This window comes from Littorina saxatilis, unplaced genomic scaffold (genome assembly GCF_037325665.1).
Source record: "Littorina saxatilis isolate snail1 unplaced genomic scaffold, US_GU_Lsax_2.0 scaffold_432, whole genome shotgun sequence".
NCBI classification, from domain to species: domain Eukaryota; kingdom Metazoa; phylum Mollusca; class Gastropoda; order Littorinimorpha; family Littorinidae; genus Littorina; species Littorina saxatilis.
The window spans coordinates 42,479-48,907 of NW_027129361.1; the positions used below are offsets into that span (position 1 = coordinate 42,479).

Consider the following 6,429-nt stretch of genomic DNA (forward strand, 5'->3'; position numbering starts at 1 on the left):
AAATTTAGAAGATGTCATAAACTCTGCAGTTGATCTGCCTTCCAGCATCAAAAGGTATCAAGACTCTCTCCGTTATGCAAGATCAAAAGTTGACTTTGCTGTTGGTAACTGCCTTTACATGTTACCTTCTGATCTCCAGCTGCAGATTGGAACAATAACAAATTATAACAATGAAATCATTATTGCTAGTGACACCCAGCCGCTTGGAAAGGGTGAAGAACTGAATTCAGAAATCAGAACGATGTTACAGCCATATCACAATGAACAGAAACAAAGCGTGACAAGTGAAGATCACGCTGCAGGTGAAGATCATTCTGTCACTAGTGATGATCAAGCTGTTAGTATTAGTGATGATCATGAATCGCAGAAGACTGCTCTAGTAATTGGTGGAGTGGGTGTAGGCTTACTTTTGCTTTATTCTCGTTAGCAGAACACCTGCAATTAAAACTATTAGAGTCCAGAGATGTTCAGCCATGAAACCAACAACTTTACCTGCAAAAGATAACAGCCAGCTAACAATACACCACTAAACAGTTCCGACGTTTACATGGAACAAAGAAGGAAAATCACGTGACCGCACAGACGCCTCTCATTGGCTGCGTCATTTTTTCGAGGAAACAAATCGTCTGCAACACAGCTTTGCGTATGTTCTGCGACTGACAAGTCCGACACTTGTGTTTATTTTGTTGTTTTGTCGATGTAAATTCAGCGATTATCGATTTTAACAATGGCATGTCACTGCCCGATGATTGATTGTGACAACGGAAGCTACCGTCTTCAAAGTGGAAAGCTAAACTTTGCAAAATTCACCAGGATCCACACGAGTCTGTGTAGGCTGTTCATGCCAACCACCGTTCAGGTAAGCGCAACACTGTAACAGTTCTTGATCAACTTATTTTATTGCCTGACATTCATGCGATTTATTGTTTTTTTCTGCAAATTCCATAGCATGATTACAAAACCGTTTAGCTAGACCTGCATTTATACAGCTTTGAACGTTACAAAAACTGCACACCGGCACTGCATGAAATACTTGTTTGAATCTGCCGTGCATGAGATCAAAAAATGTGGCTCACTTTCTGTGTCAGTGTGTTTCCGTTTCTTGTTTTTTTTGTTTTACTTCATGTTGTTAGAGCATGGCTGTGATTAAAAAGCAATAAAAAATTGCTTTGTAGAGCCATAAATTGTTAAATCTGATATGCATCTGTCTGTTTTCAACAGCTTGCATCCGCATCCAACACACAAGAAGAACCCAGCACAAGCTTTTTTTTCACCTGCAAGGGTTTGTTCTCAACACTTTCTTGATGGCACACCAACTGCACAGAACTCTTTCCCAACACAAAACTTGGGATACCCTGGATTTCAACACAGAGTAAGTTGTTTTTTTAAATAACTTTCTTGTTATATTTTGTGTGTGACGGTACGCAGTAAAGAAGATGGTAAGGTGTTGAATGTATTTGTTCACACATGCTGTTCCTAGTATCACTATGATGTGTCTGTGCCTTACAGCTTGAGTTATTTAATTGACTTTTCGTCTGTTCGTGTGTTTTGAAATCTGAACAAGAATGAATATCAATCAATATCAATATATGAGGCTTATGAATGTTGGAAGCCAAGCTAAGTTTTATGTGGGTGGTTTGTTTCCAGAGTGCGATTTGATCAACATTAGGAGAGCTCTCCATAGAAGCCAAAGGAACAAAAACAAGTGTACCGGGGAATTCACAGGGGGAGTTCTGTATTGCACTGAAAATAACAACAGTGGGTCCAAATGACCACCTTTATAAGTTGAAGTTGGGGGCATGGAACCCAAACGGACAACATATGTGGAGAACCCTGCATGAAGATGTAATACTACCATAAATACTGACAGAATGAACCCTGTTTGGCAATGTTTCAGACAGCAAGAGTGCTGATAGACATACCCCGACCAGAGCACCGGCTAGGCAGAAGAAAATGGGCAATGCGAGATCTGGAATTCCAGTTTGAGACGTGCCAGGCCCAAGGATCATCAAGGGAGAGGAATGGTGCAGCTAGTTGATTGCCAGAAAAGTGTGACTAGCCCTGAACAAGACCCATTCACAACAGAAACATTTCTGGGTGCTCTTGTTTTTGCTTATTTGTTGATAGTTTTTTTGTATAAGCAGATGCCAACTTAATGCACACCCGTTATGCGCAATCTTATTGCAATGATTAAGCTGACTAAGGAGAACAATAGACTGATGTTCAAACTACAGATTGCAAACATGGCTAAGAAAAAGAACGCAGACAGGAAAAATCCATGGTTATTCAGAAATCTGATTTCTCGCAGAACATATCATATTGCATTGGTATAGCCACGACCAGTCTCTTACAATTAATTCATGGTTTTAGTGTCACCCTTTGCAACAAGAAGATGGCAGGAAAAAGTCAAAAATTCTAAAAAGACAAGAATTTTTAGCGATCAACCAATGAGTATTGACCCTAAACGTTATAGTATAGATGAGATGTTGTTTATGCAATAGAGACGAGGATTAGACCTTCAGGATCTAGCCTATCGGTTTCGCTAATATAGGTAGAATAAAGTACATGTCACCAGAGTGGCCAAGAGCATCCTTAAACAATTTACAGGTTTGTTTTCATTTGTTTGAATGTTTCTCTCTTCTTCCTGCGCACAGTCTTCTCTCCATAATTTTCATGTCCCCTGTGCATACCATAACATGTTCTGAGGAAAAATGTTTGTTTGGCTCACTTTCTGTGTGTGTCTTTATTGATGTTTGTATGATGCAATGAGTGTGTCAGAACAAAATCTGAGTTCTCGTACTTTGAAAGGGAGAATGAGAGACAAGACAAAGCATTACAGCACAAAGTCAAACATATCAGCACTTGCAAACAAAATGCACACAATCCAGTCAGCTCAAAAAACTTTACTTATGTTGATAAACGTTATCACTAGCAGCAGATCAAATCTGATGACTTCATCCACTTGGCAATGAACATATTGGGAAGACAGATATCTAGTTTTATATATATATATATACCAAAAACACACATGTAGTACAGTAAAAGTCATATCTATAATGGTGTACACAGGAGCCTTCCTTTTCAGAACTCCAAACAATAATCTGATAAAAAAAAAATCCACTACAGAAAAAGAGGGAGTCTTAAAATGTAGGAAAATTAACATAGGTTTTGACAAGACAAACATTTATATTTTAGATGCGACCCACCCTACTACCTTTCAGGCTGAAAACTTACAGAAACGAAGCAGCTGTTCAACAATGTAGCTATGCCCATTACATGTGTAACGAGTAGAGCTTAATGCCTGGATCTGGCAAAGCTTTTACATGAGTTGACAAATTGTTGAAATTATTAGAGTCGTCAGGATTGTTTACTTTGTGGAAAGGTTGCTCTCCTTGTTTATCTGTGTGGTTTCATAGTTAAGAGGAAAAAGCTGTTTTGTTAATACCGCTTTCCCTACTTCTACTAGTTCCTCCTCCTAAGTGCATCCTGTTGCTGCCTGTATCAAAACGGGCAACAGGATTGGATTACTTTGGGAACAGGAGGTTGTGATGGCTGGCTCTGGGTAACAGGTGGTTGTGATGGCTGACTCTTGGAGACAGGTAGAAGTCTCTTTCTGGTTTTGACAAAGATGCAATCAGGGGCTTCCTCCTCCAAAATGACTTGCAGCATGTTGCATATGGTCAAAACACTGCCAAAAGGGAGAAAAAAAAGAAAATAATCAATATGAGAAAGAGAAAGGAGACAACAACTTTTACTAAAGCATCATTTAGGACAATTTACCAAGTTGTACATAACAAATTGCTCACAAATTTGAGTGCAACTTGCATGAAGAGCATTGCAAAATTAAGACAGTTGCAGGGATGGCCAGATCTCAAAATCTTAACTTGCCAGACAGGTGAGTCATTTCAAGAAAGTCCAGTCCACCAAAAAGAATTGCTTGCCGGGTACAAACCACAGTTGCTATAACTGCATTGTTTATATAACGTTTTGAAACTAGAGTATACAACCAGAAGTGTTGCATTTGACGAGAATTTTCACTAGCCAACCAGGCGAGTTGCCAAGCGGTTTTAACTAGCACAGCGGATTTTTTGTACTCGCCCCTGGCCATTAGTCAGATGATTTGATCATCCCTGAATTTAGAAAGTCGGTTCAGTCATTGCTGATTAACTGTATCAGTATCACTGCACTTTTCAAAAATTATATGTATATATGACAGCGACAGGCATAATTTTAGTGTGTATTAATACTAGTATGCTGGTTTTTCAGATTTTGACACATTCCCTGTTCACTGAAACCAAAATGTTGTTAGGCTGCACTGCCATCTTGCAATTCAACTTGAACCATTCTCTTTTTCAAAAGTAAAGTGCAAATATGACTTATTTAAAAAAGTAGAGAGGTTTCCTACCTGTAAGCCTTTCCTCCTTAAAACTCGTTGACGAGGCGATGCATGAGGTCGAGCTCACACTCACAGGCAGCCGGCGATGAAGACGCTTGGCCACAGGAATCGCCCATCTTGCTGCCTTTCAATCCAGTTGTGATGATGAATGGATCAGGATAAAGCACCCCTTTCACATACAACTTCTGCTTGTACTCCCGAAGAAGCACCCTCTCTGCATTTTCTGCTTCACGGTCGACAGGAATCCCATCTCCCAAGTTCCAAAGCAGGAACAGCTCTAAAACAAAAAGGCCTTGAGATCAAATCACAGTTTTTCGCACCTGTGGAAGGCATTCTTTTTGGCCCCCTCATCACCATTTTGTATGTAAACGTACCAAATACTCACTGACTCAGCCTGAGGTAAGCTTAGCAGCTATACAAACTGGCAGTGGCAACTTAGTATGCATGTTTGTTGTTTCATATCTTACCCACACGTCAGATTGAAAATGGAAAACTTTTGCATACACTATCACAACATGTAGCCTGTGCATCACGAATCGGAATATAGTTATGCTTCATAGTAAGTTAGATTCCGTGGACAGATCAACGGCACTTATTCAAGTTTTTGACTTTAATCAACTGAAAAGTTAAGCGTATCTGAAGAGAGAGCACTTACTAAGTTACTGTTAGTGTTACAACTTACAGGGCGGAAAACCGGTCTTGGGAATGAACAACACATCGCATCATTGCAAAGAGTAAATAACGAAAGAAATAAAACTTACCTAGCTACAAGTTCCTCGTGTGCACCTTCCACACTCGTTTTCCGTACACACGACAAGGTTTTCGATGCTTCAGTGCTCCACAGTCGCACCTTCTGGATGGAAATCTCGCTCAAATCGCACATGTTTTGAGTTGCTGAGAAGCTAGCACGACGCGTTGTTTACTCGAAAAAAATCCTACGCATGCGCACTGTCGCAATGGCCGCGGAACTGTTTAGTGGTGTATTGAACCAATGATTCCTGGAAGTGCATCCAAAGCTTTTGCTGCTAGTTTCTTTAATAGTTCTGCAATGTGTTTGAGTTGTTTCTTTACCCATCCCGGATCAGATGGAGGTGAAGGTGGAGGTGGAGGTGGAGGTGTGACAGTGCCACCTGTGAGTGTTAACACTAATGTGCTTATTGCAAATCCTAACGCAGTTAGTATACTAGCTATTGTGATTCCCTGCTCTCTGAAAAGCGTTCTAATTCTTTCAGCAAGAGTTGTGTCTTCGTAAAGGATTCTTTGAATTGTATTTTTTATTCTGCTGACCTGTGTTCTCAGTTGTTCTCTATTGTTACTTAGAACTTCTAACCTTATGGCTTTCTCCTCCTGCAAATCTTTTAAACGCTTAGAAATTCTGTTTTTTACTTCTTGTTCTAGGTTCAAATCATCAGCATCAGCAAGTTTTTGTTTCTCTTTGTTTATATCTTCATCCAGCTGACCTAGTTTTGACAGATTATTTGCTATTTCACCTCTGATGGTTTGTAGTGATTGATTAAGGGCTTCTATTTCTCTCATAGGTAATAGTTCATGTGGAGTCTTCAGTGAAGTTTCCTCAGAAAAAGAAGTCTCTATCTCTTGTATAAGTTGATCAGCCTCATCTGCAAGTTTATTAAGATCTTGCAATGGAACAGATTCTATTTGAGTAGCAGTTGGTAGTCCTAGTTCTGCTTGTTGAAGTAAGGAAACAACATGGGAAGATGATGACCGTGTGCTAGGCACAATATCTAATTGCCTAAGTCGATTAGCAGTAAGTTTTTGTTTTAGTGAAACTTTTGATAGAAACTTAGCAGGATTAGATTTATATGTAAGTTGGACTTTTTCTCCTTTATCGCTAGTTGTATATAAATGATTTGCTTCCATTTTGAACTGGTTTGGATCTAAAACATCAGGTTCTTCTCCTAAACTTTTGTAGAAATCTCTAACTTTACCTTCCAGAAGTTCATGTCGTGCCACCTCATAATGCAGTGAATGATGATAGGGAACCAAAGGGATTGCTTCGCTCATGTCGTCCG

The 6,429-nt window shown here is 39.6% G+C and overlaps 2 long non-coding RNA genes across 2 annotated transcripts; one reads left to right on the forward strand and one right to left on the reverse strand.

The window, feature by feature from the left end:
• Positions 1–520: 520 nt before the first annotated feature.
• On the forward strand, positions 521–2,591 carry LOC138957636 (uncharacterized). Its single transcript, XR_011453108.1, has 3 exons — positions 521–859; positions 1,222–1,372; positions 1,898–2,591. It is a non-coding gene; the product is annotated as an uncharacterized lncRNA (long non-coding RNA).
• A 393-nt stretch (positions 2,592–2,984) lies between these two features.
• Positions 2,985–5,298, reverse strand: LOC138957635 (uncharacterized). The gene is made up of 3 exons (XR_011453107.1): positions 5,158–5,298; positions 4,406–4,673; positions 2,985–3,688 (listed from the first exon to the last, which is right to left on the reverse strand). It is a non-coding gene; the product is annotated as an uncharacterized lncRNA (long non-coding RNA).
• Between the last annotated feature and the right edge of the window lie 1,131 nt (positions 5,299–6,429).